Raw genomic sequence first — 21,053 nt, 5'->3', positions numbered from 1 at the left:
CTGTCTGCTTCAAAAACAAACCGACATTTGTCTTTGAAGACTTTGCCTTACACGAACAAACCAACAGTCTTTAGAGACTGTCTTATTTCAAACCAAACATTTATTCTCACCTAACATATTGTTAGTTTTCGTGCAGGGCTCATAGCTTCTTGATTCTTATGTCCTCTTTTGTTTTACAAATATAAAAGAAATTAAAATGGGAGACAATATAAATATTAATGATAATGTAAGAAAGTCCAAAGAAACGATGTAAAAATGGAAGAGAATCGACACACTCGTCGTTGGTGATTATATTGATAGTTTCCGCCATATTTCCGACATCATCGTCCGAAATTTTCCATAAATTTGTCAGATAGATTAGTTTTAATACTCATATAAAGAAATTCGTTGTCGAATAAATAAACAACAAAAAACAATTGAAGAAACCACAGAAAAGATACAAAGGTATTATCCTGAAAGTATCTCGACCCATGAAATAATGTTATTTACTTAACTCTTCTTGAATTGGTTGATAAAATCCGCGCCTCTGTACTTAGCGATCGTCGATTAGAAGTGCGTGAGATATTTAAGGAGGTAAATTGGGAATTGAATCCTTTGTATGAAAGCTATCTGCAAGATGGGTGTCGCGATTTGCTTCAGGCTGATCAAAATCTCACTCGCATTAAAACTTCGATTGAATCCTAGCGAATTTTTCTCTCGATATGTCAATTCAATACCTGAGAAGTAAAATACAGTTGAAATAATAAACTTCATTTAAGGTATATGCTCCTAACAAAACAAAAACCAAAACTAAATTCTTTTGGGATTCGAAAGGTTTATTGATCATTTAGAAACAGTGAAGACGATAATTGGCCAATACTATGCTGATTTGATGATACCTTTTGATGCCTAGATTACGAAGAAAAAAATGACTATATGTCTTTTCAGAAACTACCATCGGGTTAACCTTATCACTATCTGATTGTTGGAAACTAACCCGAATCATGTTCATCGTTGTTCGAAACTGATTGGGTAGTAGTCATCTATCTACCCCGGTAGACCGGTGAGTAAATACGATTGGCTGACATTTGTCTATGGTTTTTTGAACTTGAACAAACATTATTTATTCCCTTTAAACGGCTGTCTACTATTAATTCTCATGAGCAGTCTAATTAATGATATAATGGAAGGTTTTGTAGATCATGTTTTAAATTTGAAATATTCACTGAAAATTGTACGCGACATTAGGAAACTTTGATCCAAATCTCGTTCTGAATTAGGATCCGCAAATCAGCTGATTGGTGATCTACCTGAACCCGTCTTACATAGTTTTCGACAAGTCTTATAGTTGTAGATAAATGAGACGATTTATTACGCATCCACCGATTTTACTTTATATGGCTTCATCTGATCACTTTCTATTACTAGATTTAAAAACATGGTTTGGTGGAGAGCTATTTCAAACAAATGAAGAGGCGATGTTAAAGGAAATGACGTATTTTACTGAACTTCCGAAATATTATTTTTTGAATGGTTAGAAAAAATAAAATCAAAGAAAAGCATAAGATCAAAATTTTTGTAGATAAGAACGGACATAACAACTTAGATATAGAGGGAAAGCTTGCTAGGTGGAAAGAATATATAGAAGATATAATTGATGATTATAGAGAAGAAGTCTACAGAATAAAAGAACCACTGGTTGGTCCACATATAACAATAAATGAAGTCAGGAAAGCACCATTGCAAATGCAAAAAATGGAAAAGCTCCCGGGTCTGATGGAATTCCTACAACATTGTTAAACTCTTGAAACCAATTCCCTTGGATTACTAACTAAGCTGTTTAACGCTATCTATCACAAAGGCGTAATTCCAACGGATTGGTTGAAATCGACTTTTATCACACATTCTAAAAAATCAAAGATCACCGCACGATAAGTTTGATGAGTCATGTATTGGAAATATTCCTGTCAATTATACATCAAAGAATATACCCCAAAATAGACGACTACATTAGTAGTACTCAGTTTGGCTTTCGAAAAGAACTAGGAACTAGAGAGGGTTTGTTCCGCATTCAGGTCTTGGTGTAGAGGTGTAGATATGTCAACCGTAACGTATATTTATGCTTTATAGATTTTGAGAAGGCATTCGACAAGGTCCGTCATCATAAATAATAAATATCCTACATGTAACTGGGATTGATAGCAAAAATATTAATTTCATAGAATCGATAAGCAAATTTACGACTCAAAGATAAATTAACTCCAGATATCTCAACATTAGGAGAGGAGTCAGACAGGGCTGTATATTGTCACCACTACTTTTCAATTTATACTCGAAACTTATATTTCGAAAGGCTTTCGGTAAAGACGTTGAAGAAGGTATAAAAATAAATGGGGTAATCGTAAACAACTTCCGGACACTGTCCTCGTAACTGACTCAATGGAAGGATTACAAACGTTATTAGATCAAATGATTGAGGTATGTCAGGAATATGAAATAAAACTTAATACCAAAAAGACTAAGTACATGATCATCAGTAAAAATCCAGTAAACGATGGTGATCTTATTGTCGACAATGAACCATTAAAACGAACGGAAAAGATTAACTATTTGGGAACAACTATTAATGACAAATGGGATCACTCAACAGAAATAAAATGTCGCATTGAGAAAGCTATAGAAAAATTCATTAAACTGAAAAGTATCTTGTGTAGCCACGATCTAAGTTTACAGCTTCGCGTTTACGTGTTTTCTATTCTTTTGTGTGGTGTGGAAGCATGGACACTGACGAAGGAACTCTTAAAAAGAACAGAAGCAGATAGAAGATAGAAGAAGATAGAGTGCCTAATGACGACGTTAAGATGTAAATGAGAAAGGAGAGAAAGAGATTGTAAGATCTGTTAAGACCAGAAAATTATCTTACTTCACAAATGTAAGTAAAACGCAATCTTGACACGTATTGCATCTTATCATCCAGGGAAAACGGAGTTCTGGAAGAAGAAGAACATGGTTAAAAAATGTAGTCAGTGGTGCGGTCAGACAACTAGTTCCCTCTTCCGAGCTGTAGTGAACATAGCCAACATGATCGCCAACGTCCGATAACGGACTCGGCACTATAAGAAGAAGAAGAAGAAAAAATTGAAACCTCGCTGGACTGTGTGTACATTCAAATAATTTTTTCATTGAAAAATGCTCGCGAGTTAACTGTATAACAGGGTTCCCAGCGACCTGGAAAGTCAGGGAAAATCAGGGAAAGTCAGGGAATTGCAAAATGGTCAGGGAAAGTCAGGGAAATTTGGAAATATTCTCAAAAAGTCAGGGAAATTTACAAAAAATTTCAAAAAGTCAGGGAAAATCATAAAATAAAGTAAAATCTGGAGTAACTCCAGATTTTAGAAAATCCTTGCGCTACGTCTCACCAGATGGCGCTTCTGAAATATTTTGCTGTGTTTCTCACTAGATGCTTTTAAATTAATTTAATCAATACTAATAATAATGATTAATACTACTATTAACATTAAGTAATCCAAGCTGATTTTGCGCGTACCTTTTGGTCAGGGAATTTTTTGAGTTTTGGTCAGGGAAAGTCAGGGAATTTATCAGGCAAATTTTGCTGGGAACCCTGTATAATGAATGCTGTTTATAAACACAGTCATTCTTCAATTGAACTGTTCTCGATAGCATTTTTTACCAGTGGTGAACAGATTTTGTGGCTATTCTCGTCATATCAAAGACTATTTGAACTATTGAGGTTGTTGCAAAATAATATATTGATGTTTGCTGGTATTATTTGATAAATTGAATGGAATCTAGTTATAAAAAAATATATTGCAGCACAAATGCGTTCAATAAAATTCCAGTAGACGTCGGCAGTTGGTTTAAGTCTAAAACCAAAAATATTCTGTTTTCCATTAGCAAGTGAATGTAAATTTTCTAAATTTACAACGTCATGTTAAATGTATTATTTTCTGAGCAGTTCTACATTTCTCAGATGATTGACATTATTTACACGTAAATGGGTCCTTTAACCGTCAGTCATGACTATTAGCCGCCTTTTAACATTCCAGAATAATTTATAGTTATTAAATAAGTCAAATATTTGTTAGGCTTTCATAGTAATAAAATACAAACTTTTAATTAACCTATAAATTAGATGGGAATTCGTTTCATTTAAATGAGACAGTTGGAAAAATATGAAGTATACAAATCGATTTTGAAAAGAATGTATAGAAGGGTTTTTAAGAAACTAGACAAAACTAATAAGTCAGGTTAATTCCAGCAGAGTGCCCTATGGGACGACGAAACGTTTAGAAGAATATTTAGTTACTGGAATACTGATTTCGTATAGATAACAACCACAGATTAACCAGTACTTACTTTAAATACAAAATTTTTATTGTATTTCGAGAACGATTTTAGTTTTCCATCAGTCTATTATCAAATTATCGGCAGGGCATTTGGGGAAACATATTCATATTAGATAATACCATATACAAATGAATTATTTTCTTCCAATTCGTTAATTTAATAAATAAAATTCGCCTTTTACATTTTTGGAAAATTTTTTGGTGATTTTGTTTAGTAAACAGTATAATTCTGGTTATAATACAAACAGAATTACTGTTAGAGGAATTAATTTCCTTCCTAAGTAATAAGTTTGCAATTAATTTATTTCTATGAATGAGAGAGTTCATAGGCGTATCACTTCTTTTAGTAGACAATATTTTTTTAATTAAATATGAAATAACATTTTTAAAAATATAATGAATGTATCGGGTGTATACTTACATTATTATCTGATTATTTTGCTCACAACAAATTACAATTTTTTCAGAAATGTTCTATTTTTCCACATGATGTGTCATGCTGATCTTACAAATCCAAATCAGATTCAGCTGTCGCTGTAATACTTTTCCCAGCCATATTCAATAAGTTTTTTTTAAAATAAGAATCGTCAATTTCTTAAAATAGGCATTGCCGACATCGCATTGATTGAAAAATCTTTAACCACCAAACCATTTTGTCAATCCTGGGAACAAAAAATAATCCAAGTGGGCTAAATCTGGCGAATAGGTTGCATGAGGTAGTAATTCAAACATTAACACATAAATTTTGGCAATTGCAATAACGGATATTCTTTCTTCTTAGTCAAAAGTGGCCGTTGTTGCTTGATGTCTTCGCTCAAACGCTGCAATAAGTATAGTACTCGCCGTTGAATAGTCAATGAAAATTATCCGAAAAAACCGACGCCATGACCGGTGCAACGGTCTTTATTTTCTTTGAAACCGGTTCTTTCTTTTCGATCTTTTATTTCGATTGTTTTTCGTATCGGGTGTGAAGTGATGAACTCACGTTTCATCCATGAAACGGCACAAAAATTCATCTTTATTTCTGTGAAAATCTTCACCATGCTGTTTTAGTTCCATTGTGAGCGGCAGCCATCTTGCGCACGGCTTTCTCATGTCCAAATTCAGTTAATATGCGATTTTTGAACCCCCTAGCACCTCACGCAATTGAGCAGGATTTTTTGTGTCACCACCCCCTTGATATTTAATGTTTTATAATTATTAAAAGAATAACACATAATAAAACCTCAAAACGTTTTCTTAACGATAATGATAAAGAATAATGAATTCTTTAGAATGAAGCTCCATATTACTTCTTTATTATTACATACTAAGTAAATAAATATTGAATTTATTTTAATTCCTTATTGATCATCTTCAACCCATGTAGATTGTATGTTATTTTCAATGGTAACTAATTGTGCGACGCATTATCTGCACTCGTGGTTTCGAATGTTTTTTCAAGGTCATATTTCAAGTCTCACTTTGAGTTGATTTTTTCACAATGTGAATGCGTTGATGTACCATAATTCCACAGTATTCACATGTTCTCTCTGTAACTTCTAACTTTACTATTTGACAATAGTAGTCATATGGCAATTTTTCGATATTTTTCCAACATTCCATGTAAAGCCTATTCATTAATAAAAATTCTGCAAACGATTTACCATCGTGTTCTTGCTGGTTTAGTACTTTTAAACCTTCTTTGCTTTGATCAATTGGTATAGGCGCTCGTAAAAAACGTGTAGGAACTACATTTAACCAAGAACTTCGCATCTTAGAACTTAGAAGTAATGCAGTAAAATTTTCAGTATTTATTTTTTAGTAAACAGAGATCTGATTCCGCAACGCTGCAAAATTCTCCTATTTGAATAAAAATATTGAAAATATAATAATATGAAATATCACGAGATTAGTTTGCTAATCCACCCTTTCTCTCATGTGATCGACCAGGATGTTTGTATGCAAACACCCCCCTTTCTCCCTCACAACCATCACGAGACTTATGGACACCCTCATGTCAGCAAGCTCACTCACTTTCAATCGACAATCACTTTGTGGAAAAGAAATGGTAAAAAGGTTACTTGAACCAGTTCTCCTAGTTCTATTGGACTGCTTAGAAGTCCATTTGTGACAATTCTTTTCTTTCAAACCTACAGTCTTTGGTTGAACCAGAAATCCAGATCTTTTTTAGATGTTTCGAGTTGTAGCTGATATATCTGATCGTCGGGGTCGTCCATATTGTCTCCCGAAGTAGTCCATCGATAGGCAATCCTATTTCTTATAAAAGTTTCTTCGACTCATTTCAGAACAGTCCTTATCATCTCGAAATTGTCTTTGTCTCTAAATTCTTGTCTAAAGAAAAACGCATGCAGTTTTTCTTTCAAATGATTATCTATTTGAAATTTTGGTTTTTCTTAAGCTTTACTTAAGCTGTTTGAAACTCACCACATTTCTCAACACCAAACGTACTACTAACTGGTGAAATTTACTAAGAAGAGATTTTTGAAATCAAAATAAGACAGAATTTCTAACCTGTATTGGCAAAAAGGTAGTTAATGAAAAAAATCTCATGATACGGCTATGTAATATTTAATACACAGGGTTTTTGGTCTGTCCAAACCTTTTCCTATAGTTTTGTACAGCTTATCGTTATAAAAGATCAATAAAAGACCGAAAATTTGTATAAGCTCAGATACATTTATGAAAATTTAAGGAATAATATTATTATTTAGATTATTCTGTAATAATATTGGATTTTATCGCTCTTTACTACATAAAAATAGACTATAAACAATAGAAATGAAAATGGAGAATACCAGATCCCACCACACAGTCGGAGGATTTTTTTATCAGTTTAGGAATTGGGGAATTTGGATTTGCATATAAGTCATTATGCCCGAACCTTTTACTTACTATTTTACAATCATGACTACTGTTTATGAGAGATTTTCAAGAATTTAGAATATTTATTGAGGACACGCTGTCTAAATTCAATATAACAAAAGAAGAAGGACCTTCACAAAGATATAAATGTCGGCCTGTCAGGTAAAGTTATTAACGCTTCTTAAATCTAGTAGGCTTAACCGTTGAAATCGAAGTTGGCACAACAGGCGTTGTTCTTTTATTTTCGGCCGAGATTTTCTTTGTCATCGACAAATTTCTTTAGAGAAGAATGTTCTCCGTTAAAATATACCCATTGGTTATTGTTGAATTTGGTAGGAGAAATATTTTCAATAATTTTGCTAATTGAATAGCCCTAATCCCTTAGAATGAGTACGAAGGTTTATACGAGAAAAGTCTGAATTGTTATTATACAGGGAGAGTTTCAAATTTGTAATAAATAGTTCAACTATCAATCGCGGTTTTTTACGTATAATAATTAGCTCATTTTTGTTCTTCAGAAATCCTCAAAAAGTCCAAAGGATTGAGAAGGAGAATTCAATATGTCGTCTTCTACTTTATGCATTTGCCTCATAATACAGCATCAATATACTCGACATTCATTGTTCGTTGTTACATTCATTTACACAACATTGGGCTAGGAAACATTTAGAGTACTAATTTTTGCATGAAATCGAGAACCCAGGAGTATCTTCTAGTAATTCATGGGGGATCGTAATGACGAAATTTATGTGCTTTAAAAATTTGTGCTCCTGACGACTGCTCTCAGTATTTGTTTTTCCTACATGTATGTATAGGTATATTTTTGCCTAGATGATTTAACTTGTCCAGGCATTCTCAAGCGAACTTGAATTTTATGATGATAAATCTCTAATGGCTGCTTGAATGTCGGAGATGATTATAATCTTTCTACTATAAATTGAATTCGACCATATCATTTGATGGCATATCTAATCATTTCTAATAATATGTTTTGATCCCATTTACTTCTATAGCTTATTTTTTAGGTAAATTTTTTCTCCGAGTCAAACATTTTCGGTATTTCATGTCTCAACTTTTTAGGGATCCAATCGTTTGCCCCATACGTGATGATTGGTCTAACTATCGCCTTGTACATCCATTTTAGGATTTTTGGGTTAAAATTCCAATTCTTTCCAGCGAAGTTTCTGTACATCTTCAGAACTTTTGTAGCTTTACTGGTTATCTTCTTCAAATGCTTATTCCAGAGGAGTTTGCTATCTAGGGTGAATCCCAGATGTTTCCCCTCTGTTTTCCATTCATTGTCTTCATTCTCTGTGGCTTTCTACCTGTTTGTTTTCACTCAATTATCTTTCATTTCACACGCAATGCTTTTTAATATGCTTGGCACATTTTTCATTTGTATATTTCACTTCAATATATTAAAAAATATCTCCAACACAATCAAACGTTTTTTGAGATATTAAAAGCGACAGCAATTGTATATTTTTATTTTCAATAATCAAGAAATGACATTTTCATATTCAATTCAATTTTTCCAATTGATAAGGATTCAAAATTTTATATTCGGTAGTCATATATGACAATGATTTCATAAGAGGTGCAACAATTAAGTTCCGATAATTTAACAGTGAAAAAACAAATATTTATTGTTAACAATTATCCACATCCAACAATTTGCGAAACTCGACTGAAAGCGAGCCGATCAAAAGTTACCCAAAGAAAAAATCAGTGAATAATCAGGCTTTTGAAGTTGTCTATTCGTCTGAAGGCGAGTGGGATGAGACTGAAAGTGAAGAAGATGAAATAGATGAAGATTCGTTCTTGGACTTTGAGGCATGCCATCTAAAAATCGGTTATTTTCTCCTAGTCGAATTCAACGGAAAAAATAAATTGTTTTACATTGGACAAGTTGCTCGTGACTGGGACGTGACATTCCTGGAGAGATTAATAAAGAAAGGGAAAAAACAATATGCCTAGTTAATTGCAGAAGACAAGGCAGAGGTGCCTCGGAAGGACGTATAAAATATATTGCCTCAGCCCCTAGAGCACAGGGATTATTTCACATTTAATATAAAGTTTCCGAACATGCGCATTTTTAAATAAAATTTTGTTTTTTTGTCTACCAATAACTCCTAATATGGGATACCCTACTCCATATTAGGTAGGCAATTATGGAATCTTGGAAGTCAAAATTTTTGCAAACCCTGTGATTGACAATCAAATTTGTGATGGGTATAAATATTAGAGATGTGCCTTCTTTGTCCAGGACTCAATTTAGAAAGACCGTGAATCTTTTTGACTGCCTTAGGCACCCCAATTTGACACTTTTACCTTACACAACGTTTCTTTCCGTTAGAACTACAGTAACAGCTTTTTTTTTCTCCCCTAAACCTCTAAATGAGTTTCTTTTAGGCGTGGCTTCATCTTTGGAAGTGAAAAAATCGAAAAATCGCAGGGGCATTATCGGGAACGTAAAGTTGGTGCGGCATTTTTAGATACCGATAGAAACGGTTATTGGATCAATGAAAAATGGTCGTATGCGTTGTTGTGATACTGGCTTGCCTTGGTAGTGCACGGAACGAAACATAAAACTTTCAATAATTCCCTATCCATTTCTACCAACAGTTGACTCTGTTTACGGGCTTCGGGTTGTTGCTCTAAACGTGAGACGCCAAATCTTTGCAACTCGTTTTTCCTATTTGTTTATTTTATGAGAATTTTTGAACATTATTATTTGTAATTAGATGAAGTTCAATCTTTTCAAGTTAACGTAGAATCTATAAATAACAATATACCAGTGACATACTGTATAGTTAGAAATCGGAACATATAAATAAAATGTGAATATAATAAAAAAGGATCTAGTAGGCGAAGTCGACTTAAGTCGGCAAAACTGGTACAAAAAGGGAATTCTTTTACTCTTTTGCGTTGTATCGTAAGTCGAGATCTCACTATCTTTCGTTAGTGACAGCTGTCACAGTTTAAATCTCTTCGCGTATACCTGTAGCTGCTTTTCGAGCTGATAACGGCATACTGCCGCTTTAACACACAGTGGGAAACTGGTTTGTTAGATGTTGATGTCTTTACACTAAGAAAAAATTTCGAATTACGGCCTTTGGATACAAATAAACTGTTCTCCTAGCTGTCTGTTCGAATGAAAACTATCGTAAATATGATAAGTTATAGAGTGAGAGCCAGTGCCTGCCAGACATACGTTAAAGTATAAAAGCTGAAAATTTTTCTGCGTGTTCTCACTGGTGTAGGGAACAATGTTTGGGGGTTACAAACCTTGAGTAACGGTGCCTTCGGTAGGTATCAGGTAATCAAGGTGCGCAGTACCTGAGCTCTCTCACGTTAAATTATAAAAGCTGAAATTTACACAGAGTGTTCAAATGACCATTCTAAGTAATTATTCAAAAGGCCAGACCTATCCGAAGGGTCTAACACTCCGCCAGACGCGGTAGAAGGTCAAATGCACTGAGAGAGCATTGCTCAGGTACATGAATGCATTTAAGAGAGTATTCCTGCAGTTTAAATTTTATAATTAATAAAAAATTTATGTGAATATTACTGAAAAATTGTCATACAATAATTTTTAAATAACCAGACATATTCAAAGGGTTAAACACCCCCTTAGACTGGATAAAGCCCAGCTAGAACTATACATGAGAGAGCATCAGAAAACTGTTAAGTAAAGTGAATTTAATACGAAAAAAATTATTTATTCTGTACATATAAATTAAATTAAATTAAATTTAGATTTTTTATTTATTAATATAAGTAAATAAATTAGATTTAGCTCAATATTAATTAGTAAATACATATATATATATACATTATTCATGCTTAATATTATAATATATTTAATCATCTTTATTTTCATCGTTGTCATCGTCATCTTCATAATTTCCATAATCCTCATCATTTTCCCAGTCATGTAATTGATTGCTTTCATTGGTTTCAATACTGTCTCCTTCTGATATTTCTGTAAAAAAGAAACACATTTATTTGATCCATAGCTGCTATTGAATTAAAATTAACTTTTGATTAAAAAAGTACCTGATGGAGTTTTAAGTGCATCACTGACGAAGTTCGGTAATTGATCGCCTTCGAACCATTTAAAGACATATTGGTTGTCATCATTGATTATCCATCAATAACATTTTCTTGTATGTATTGACGGATTTCTTCAAATGCTCTTTGATGACAATTTCGACGCTCATGCCAAATAGTTTCGACTGTTTCTTTCGTTGATAATTTAATTTTATTGTTGAAATCGACTCTACATACAGTGTGATAGTATATTTTTGGAGCAAAATAACTTATTAATCTCTTGTATAAATCTTTGTGTTCCTCTCGTTCTTTAACGAAATCTATTATTGAGGATTTCAATGATTCTGTTTCAGATTCATGAAGGGGTTGGACTTTAGATCGATGTTTTTTTCTTTTAAGGTTGCAAAACACGCAAATTTTACAACTAATTTCAATACTTGCATCACTTTCGGTAGGAATCTCTTCTAAGGTTGAATCAAGATCACTTACATTCTCAAAAACCTCGTGGGTCATTGAAGTTGATGCCTCTTGTTCTACAGATTGTAAAGTTTTTTCTGATGATCTTGGTGTAGTAGAGCTGGTAGATTCATCCGTCGATGTTGATGGTGTTGGATTCACGTCTGGATCTTCATAATATTTTTTCATCAGTGCTGTAAATGTCTTGTAGCACTCTCTATGGTAACCACCTTCCATCTCTCCACTTGGTAAAACCACATCTTTATATTTAAGTTTATATTTTTGTCGTGATTTTAATATACTTTTACACTTTTTCAATGTTTGTTCAAGAAATAAAATCACATTTCCACTACTCTCATGACAAAATACACAATCTACATTTTCTTCCATGATTATAAACTTATTTCACTGCAATTTTGCTCCTAAAATTTTCTTTCGAAACACTACCTTCAACTTTCGGAGTCAAAAGTATACTGGCATCTGTTGAACCTAGTGCCCCAAAAAGACATTTAGAATTTTGACCTTGTACTACGTTTGGAGGGATTTTAGACCCTCGAAATTGTCCAGCTGTTCAGAGTGTACTGTGAAATAGGCATTTACTCCATACCTGTATATTTCGTCATCTCTAAAACCCACTAATACTATTTTATACGCATTCACGTACACGAAGACATTCTTTCGCTTGTACTCCACCTTTTACAGTGTCAAGGAATATATGAGACCCTTCAAATAGACCTAAGTTTTTGAATATTCTTACAAAATAATTCTCAAGAAAAATATATAAAATAATATGTAAAATATTATAGTCAAATTTCGTTCAATACTATTAAATTATTATGAATTTTTAAGTTATGTCATGATTATTAAATAAAACATATCTATTTATGTATATTTTATGTTATTTTAAAACTACTGAAAAATTCAAAAATACTAATAAATATTTTTTTTCCATTAAGTCATATACATAAGTAACATATCTATCGATATGATCTATCGATGCATTCGACTTTATACTACTAATTAATATTGAGCTAAATCTAATTTATTTACTTATATTAATAAATAAAAAATCTAAATTTAATTTAATTTAATTTATATGTACAGAATAAATAATTTTTTTCGTATTAAATTCACTTTACTTAACAGTTTTCTGATGCTCTCTCATGTATAATTCTAGCTGGGCTTTATCCAGTCTAAGGGGGTGTTTAACCCTTTGAATATGTCTGGTTATTTAAAAATTATTGTATGACAATTTTTCAGTAATATTCACATAAATTTTTTATTAATTATAAAATTTAAACTGCAGGAATACTCTCTTAAATGCATTCATGTACCTGAGCAATGCTCTCTCAGTGCATTTGACCTTCTACCGCGTCTGGCGGAGTGTTAGACCCTTCGGATAGGTCTGGCCTTTTGAATAATTACTTAGAATGGTCATTTGAACACTCTGTGTAAATTTCAGCTTTTATAATTTAACGTGAGAGAGCTCAGGTACTGCGCACCTTGATTACCTGATACCTACCGAAGGCACCGTTACTCAAGGTTTGTAACCCCCAAACATTGTTCCCTACACCAGTGAGAACACGCAGAAAAATTTTCAGCTTTTATACTTTAACGTATGTCTGGCAGGCACTGGCTCTTAGTCTATTATCTTTTTGTATTGATTTTTCTTTGGTATTGATAGTAGATGTATGTTTTTCAAGTCAACTCGCTATTTCTTCATAATATTATGATTTTTCCATAAATAATGCTTCTACGAGGGTGTAGCTATATATTTTGAAATACAAAAGAACTTCATTTCTTTTTTACTTGTTTTTATCAGTTTCTCTTGTATGTTGGTATATTTTTAACTGACTATTTGGTCTCGATTTTGGACACTTTTCAAAGACTGGACAATGCAATCATTCGATAAGTTCAGGAGATATGTATGTATGTATGGATTTGGGGTCTCGTATACACTGCGACCCAAAGGATCTACTGTGTCCCTCTTTCTTGCTACGATACTGGAGAACCCAGTATTTACAGAATGATGCATCAATCCCTTTATTTTTAAAACGAAAGAATGTAGATAGAGGTTTGGTCTCTTGTACAACAAATCTGCACACTGCATTATCTGCTAGGTCTAGCGTCTTCAGGTGTTTGTTGAGAAGACAGTGCCTCGATAGAACTCCTGTTAGTATTAGTAGATTGTTCTTACTTAAGTTGATACATTCAGTAAATCTTTTGTGGTTATAGTATCCCAGAAGAGTCTTTGCCTGTCTAAGCCTTTGTAGATTGTCCCAATAATTGGTTTTGCTCCTATCTACCTTCTTTTTCAGTGCTTTTATCATTGTTCTGTAGCTGATACCACAGAAGGGTTCGGGACCCATGAAGGGCTTGTCTGACTTTATGGTATTGAAGCTTAGAGCTCTAATGGCTGCTTGACTATAGGACAGGATGATGATCTCCTGTTTGCGATAGTTCCTCTTTAGATTGAAGTGGACACATTTTTCAATTGCAAAGATTTCTTCTTTGAAAAATGCTTGGTGCGCTGCTCAGGCTTTCAGAATGTTTGGTTCTGGACTCCCATTCCAGTTCCGTATGCTGTTTTTGATCCATCTGTATACCATTTAATGGCATTTCTGTTCATTTCTTGCATAGTTTTTTGATACCACTTGTTTTTACAGTTTATTATTGAGTTTTTCTCAAAGCTAAACTTTTTCGATGCAATGTCCTGAGGCACGTCACAGGGTTGGTCATTATTTAGGAACGGGTTTTCTTCGATGATTCGGTCTCTGAACATTACAAGTGATGTTTTCTCTGCCACGCTTTCCAGTACTATGTAGAGTACAATTCTAGTACAGCTGTTGGGCAATATTTCATGGCCCCTGTTGCACATAAGCAAGTCAGTCTTTGAGCCTTTGAGAGATTGTTCCTCGACTAGTTCTACTAGGTACCCCAAACCTCTGCCCGATATATGGGGATTGGTCTATCGTTGTACATGCCAAGGAAAGCGTTCAACGTAAAGAAAATTATCATAAATTTTAATTATTTATTGAATGTACTTACAGGAGGTATTAAAACACAATCAAACATTTCTAATTGAACTGCATACTATCTAACAAAAAAAAATTGAAATGTAGAAAAATTGGTTATACTTGGTTAGCTTACAACTTATGAAATAAAAACAAAAAGAAACTATAATAAATGTCCAAAGTGGGCACCCAGCATTTCTATATACATGGTTGGGAAATGATTTTGAAGAAAATTGAAGCATCGCTGATCATTCAAGTTATTATCACAAAAATATGGATCTACTAAATTATTACCCACTATACCTGCTCACACATTAATACAAAATCGATGTTGATTCTTTGTTTGAATTATACCGTGAAAATTTTCATCTGCCTGTAAATATAAATTATAGGAATTAATACAACCGTCTCGTGTAGAACCAGCTTCATCAGTTTTCCAACTTTTCCAACAAATGTATTATGAACTTATCGTTGCTTATCTAGAAACCAACGAGCGTAGCCAGTCTTGCTGGGTAATCGTCACTTCCATGGCATGCACTTTTTGGATGCGAAAGAAGTAGCTTCTATAGAATCTGCTGCTCTTTCAAGTTCATAGAAATATCCTCCGTAGACTCTGGAATTGCGTAGAAATGCGATATTCGACAGTATGCAGTTTAATTAGAAATGTTTGATTCTGTAAATATTTAAAATTTATGATAATTTTCTTTAGAATTTCTCTTTATGGCCAACGATTCCCTTGATATGTACAAAGATCTATAAATCTACATATCTCTCAAACCGTAAATTTTATTGAGTCGAATAGAGAGTAGCTTTTTATTAAAAAATCGATTAAAACATTTATATTTGCTATCATTAGATTGTACAAGTTGGCCCTGTAAAAGTTAGGGATTGAGCCGCTCCGTTCACATAGTAGTGTAGAATTATTTATCATCCATTAAAAATTAATAATGTTTTGAAGTATAATTTAGAAAATATACTTAAATATTAGTTCTAATTTCGCAACTTTAAAAGCCTATAGCCCTACTACACCGACTCTGACTTTTTATTGAATATAAATGAAGTATTTATGGTGTATGCTTATTCAAAAATGCCTAACTCTATCTGATCGTTCACAACAGAGCATTCATAAAATATGGGGCTGTAACATTGTTATGTCACTCCTTATCTATATGTAATATGCGACTATCTATGGGAGGATATAGGAATTAATTTATTTAGAATCCCACAAGGTAAAGGTTAGTCAAGAAACACGTTGTTTGTAAAACACTTCCAAATATTTCATCTTAGAATTTTAAATTCGCTTTATACGAAGGTTGTATGATAAGTTTCCGACCTAACAAATAAACAAACATTTTTAACTCGATTTTATTAGTTTCACGTATATGTTTAGCGATCAGATTTAGTTTAAACTTTTCATACTAGTCAAAGACTGACGACAATGCAAAATTCGATCAAAATAACTGATTATCGTGATCAAATTCGCAAGGATTCATAAAATTTCTTGATGTATCCTTTTTTTCTCTGTTCTCCGTTAATGCCTCAATATAAAAACAAGGTATTATTTTAGCGACTGGATTTCACATACATAAAAAAAAACATGTTCAAGAAGCGCCACATACATAAAACGATTTTGGAAAAAGTACCCAGGTGCACCAACCGAAACGACAACTACCAGTTGATGAAATTGATATGTAACTGCTTTCCTTTGTTGAAGTTCAATTCGATGCGGACAAGTTGTAATTCAACTTTTAATTTAAACAATCGTTCTTATGAATTATTGAGAGGTTTAAACCAATCAGATATGGTGTAGAAAAAAAACGACGATACGTTTAATCGAAGTGGAATTATTTATAATATTTCATTTTGACCCACAAAAAAGTAATCAAAAATTGCTTCTGAAATATGTAGAAATATAAGATCAGTAATTTTCCGTTATCTCGGCTTGTATGATTATTGATTGTTTTCAATTCATTGTAGAAATTTCAACAATTTATTTGTCTATAGACAGAATTTTCTAATAAAATATTCAATATATTTTTATCAAACTATTGAATTGAAATTTTACATAGTCTCAATGATCAATCTGACCAATGACTTATCTTTTTTGAATGAATTACTTATATAGCAGAATAAGGCAGATGTGCGGGCTATCTTCGAAGATGCTCAAGGCTTATCTTATCCGTGACAAGTCTTGATAAGCGAATTATACTCAGTTCGAACCGTTTTATGAGCCATGTAATCCCTCTTCTTCCAGATAGTTTCCAAAACACCTTAGTCCTTTTCTTCCACGCCAGACCAGCTTGTAGAATAAAACAAAGAATAAATTTTGATAAATTCGTCATACTCTACTAAGGTTTATTTCCTTATTCAGGCTGTCTCGGTAGTTATTCCAGCTTAACATTTTTGACGTGATTTGAACTAAATGTCTAGCCTATTATCACGATAATACTTTCCGTTTTCGAGAAAAATGGAAAAAAACCTTAATTTTGTACTTGTGACCTTGATTAAAATTTTTTTGCAGAAGTAAGATTTTTGGACATTTCACTTATAATAATGTATTCAATGTTTATGCCAATTTTGAGCTTCATGCGAATTTTGGCTAAGTTATGACTTATTTTTGTCTATTTTGACTGGATGGCTTCCCGCTTTCAAGTTGAGGAATTGCATTGATGTAAGCGGTGAATACTTCAAATTTCAAATAAACTAGTTTTCCTAAAAAGATTTCTTGTATCTCAAAATATATATCGTCACCTATGTACATCCTCGTGTAGACGTGCTTTCTTTTATTCAATACCTTCTATGATAGTTAAATGATTTAATTGATAATTATGCAAATGATGATTCGGCCTCTGTTGTTCAATATTTTACCAAATGCGGTTTCCTATTGATATTGCAATCAGTAACAAGAATTTAAAAACAGATATCACGTTTTTTCCGGCGATCTGAAAGGAAGACAAAGATAATTAATATTGATGAATATTAGTTTGACTTGGTCGTGAATTACGGGTAAATATTTTGCAAAATGCATACTAACTATTGCAAGGAACAGTTTAGTGTTTTTAATTGAACGCAATGGCGTAGAATCATTCGTAAAAAACTCATTGCGGAAATAATAATTAATTTGTATACCAATGAAATTAGTTTAGAATATTTAGTTATTGTATATTCTCAATTTATTTTTCGTATTGGAATTCATAACGACTGTCAGTAAATTCCTCCAAAGTCAGAGAGAAAAATGAAAACTATACTTCTTTTGCTTGTATTTGATTTTGTGAATTTTCCATAAATCTTCTATGCGACAAGAGTCCAAGATAGATACATTTCCTTGAATGCAGACCGTTCATCAGAATTTTCTAATAACCTCAAATGAGGTTATAATGAAAAACTATTCATTATCCCTGTCAATTAAGGAGAGAAAAATCTAATATTGTTGATAGGAAAAGAAATATATATCCCGAGGCAAAAATACCGAAGTCTTATTTATTATCATTACAGGAACAAAAACCACTAAAAATCCCGATTCACGTTACACGAGGGAGCGCGAATTCGAGAGTGTGGACGGTGCCGCTCGTCTTCCCTCGCCTTGCCTCTCTGCCGTTCCGCTCCGAGAATTGTAACATCACTCAATGAGTCGAGAGACTAACACACAGATGGAGCTGCCATTGTCAAATCCATATGACAGTTATGAAGTACCAACTTTCAAAAGACTATGTGTAAAATTTCACGATATTTGATTAGTCAGAAAAATGTGACAGCTATTGTAAGTGAGGCTACTTTTGCTATTTTCAAAATAATTTTGTATGTTGAATTTATCATTGCTTCTTGATGAAAAAAATACTGTACAAGCTCAGCAATGGCTTCAAAAGTGTTATCCGGACTCTGCTTCATCAAAAAGAACCATTTGTTATTGGTTTGCTGAATATAAAAGTGTGGTTGTACAGACATCGGTGGTAGTGAACGTTCTGGTCGTCCAATTGAGGTAGTTACTCCAGAAAACGTCAAAAAAGTTCACAAATTGCTTATATCTAATCGTACATTGAAATTGCGTGAGATAACTGAGGCGGTAAAGATATCAGAAGGCAGTGTGTTTACAGTTATAAAGAACATTTGACCTTGAGAAAACTTTTTTCAAAGTGGGTACTGCGTTTACTCATAGTTGATCTAAAACAACAACATCTGAGTGTACTGCAGCCAGTAAATCACGTCCGAAGCGTTCAAAGGCACAACAGTCAGTTGGAAAGGTTATGGCTTCAGTATTTTGGGATGTGCGTGAAATATAGTTCATCTCCAAAAGGGAGAGACAATCAATAGCGAATGCAAAAATTGAGGAAAAACGGCCTTTTATGCCGAGAAAAAAACCACCAAGATAATGCACCTATTCATAAGTCGATGGCAACTATGATTAAATTAAACGAATTACACTTTGAATTGCTTCCTCATCCACCGTATAATCCAGATCGGGCCCCCAGTGACTATTGGCTATTCGCTGATCTCAAAAAATGCTCGTTAGTAAGATATTCAGCTCAAATGAAGAAGCGATTGCTAAATCTGAAACCTATTTTGAGGCAAAAGATAAATCCTTCTGCAAGCACGACGAGAAGTTAAACAAGCGTTGGAATGATTGTATAAAATCAATTTTTGGCAAAAAATGTTTTTCTTGGTTCGTCACACGATTTAATGTGTTAGATATATAATATATCGAGATTGTGGGTGGATAGTACTTAGATAGAGTAGAAACAGCAGTCCAATTTGATAGACGACACACCAATTTTCCTGAATTAGATCGCATCACCACTTTAGGGATAAACTGGAATTATAATAAGATATTTTTGAATATTCGAATAGCAGTCTGCCGGATCCAATGTTCATGTCCAAAACATTTCAAGATCAATTACAATTTATTATTAAGTAATTCAATAAACACTAGCTTTTACCCGCGGCTTCGCTAGCATCGAATCCATTAAATAAGTATCAGAAATTATTATAATAGGAAAGAACGAACTCTGTAGCTATATTAGAACCTGAGATATAGATCTTTGAATGTAGAAAAATTGCCAAAAACCTACAAAAATCCATAACTTAAGTGTTCAAAAACTCAAAAGAAAGAAAACGAAGTCTCTATCTTGAATAGAACCTGAGATATTGAGGATAGAACGTGTGTATGTGAAAAACTCCCATAAGTAATGTACAGGGGGAAATCGCATTTGAGTATAACTTGAGAATGGTGAAAATTAGATGAAATCCGATGGTTGATGGCTGATCTGTACATCAATACCTTTCATTGAAAAAAAAATTAAGCAAATTGGTTGAGTAGAACGCCTGAACGGACTCGGAATGGAAATCATCAATTTTTTTAATATATAAGATTATCCATTGTACCGAATTGTGAATTGACTGTCATACTTCGAGACGGCACTTTTTGAATAGTCTTATCTCGGAAGGAAAATTTGAAGTATCGTCTCGAATTTGCAAACGAGAATATCGTGGGCAATACTAGAAATAACACTTAAGAATTATTTGGGTTCATACCTACTATTTTTACTACTTTACGGCCTATTCTATTCAATCGATTTCGAATGATTGCGGAGTCATTTGACGAACTTCTAACGAAGATAAAGAAATATTTTGCAAACAATAATCCATCTGTCTCTCATTTTGTTTTGTCGCTATAAATATCTAGTGTTCTGTCTCAAAGCTTAGGTCTTTTTTGTACAAGACTTAGTGATAAATCTACATCTGCTGCCGAACGCGCTATATGGGCAGAGTATAAAGAGTTTTTGTACAAATTCTTTAGAGTTGGCGTGTGATGTATAACACCATAATAAAACTCGCTTCCCTTAGTTGAACAAATTATGAAATTTGTCAGAGTTAATTACAATTATGCTTGAACCTTAGATACTAGTGTAAACGATCGTGAACAATCCAATATCCAATTATTGAGATTGTTATGATATCATAATAGCTCATTTCAAATATTACACAATTCTTGACTCACGTTTTGCTCTTATTATAACTCACTACGAGTATAATCTTTGTTTAAAATCAGGTAATTTTTAATACCCCTATAGCTACTCGATCTCAGTTCCTATGAATGTTGAACAATGAACAATTTTTATATACCACATTACTTTCTTTAGTTTTAAAAAGTTTCAAATTACTCGAGAAATTTTACGTGACACGGTCATTATGGACATTAATAAAAAATATGGGACATATTTAGACCCGCCTACATCCAACAACAACAACAACAACAATTTATCAGATGAGTCTAGCAGAATCTTTATTTTTCTTATCTTTCTTTTTAATGTTCTCTGAGGCC

The 21,053-nt window shown here is 33.1% G+C and overlaps 2 protein-coding genes across 11 annotated transcripts in view; one reads left to right on the top strand and one right to left on the bottom strand.

Annotated features, from left to right (window-relative positions):
- The window catches only part of LOC130890745 (interference hedgehog-like), a 116,901-nt gene that overhangs the window by 7,982 nt on the left and 87,866 nt on the right, over nt 1–21,053 (top strand). The window contains exon 1 of one of the 10 annotated variants that reach the window (XM_057795025.1): nt 925–1,042. The exons of the other annotated variants lie outside the window; for them this stretch is intronic. The gene's annotated coding sequence lies outside the window, so the exon portion shown is untranslated. Of the gene's footprint in view, nt 1–924; nt 1,043–21,053 lie in introns of those variants that run through there. 10 annotated transcript variants of the gene reach the window in all.
- The window catches only part of LOC130890759 (60S ribosomal protein L44), a 315,570-nt gene that overhangs the window by 216,091 nt on the left and 78,426 nt on the right, over nt 1–21,053 (bottom strand). The window lies entirely within an intron of this gene.

The sequence above is a fragment of the Diorhabda carinulata genome, chromosome 2 (genome assembly GCF_026250575.1).
Source record: "Diorhabda carinulata isolate Delta chromosome 2, icDioCari1.1, whole genome shotgun sequence".
Lineage (NCBI taxonomy): Eukaryota > Metazoa > Arthropoda > Insecta > Coleoptera > Chrysomelidae > Diorhabda > Diorhabda carinulata.
Note: the sequence above shows the minus strand (reverse complement) of the source record. Positions and strands in the feature narration are given on the sequence as shown.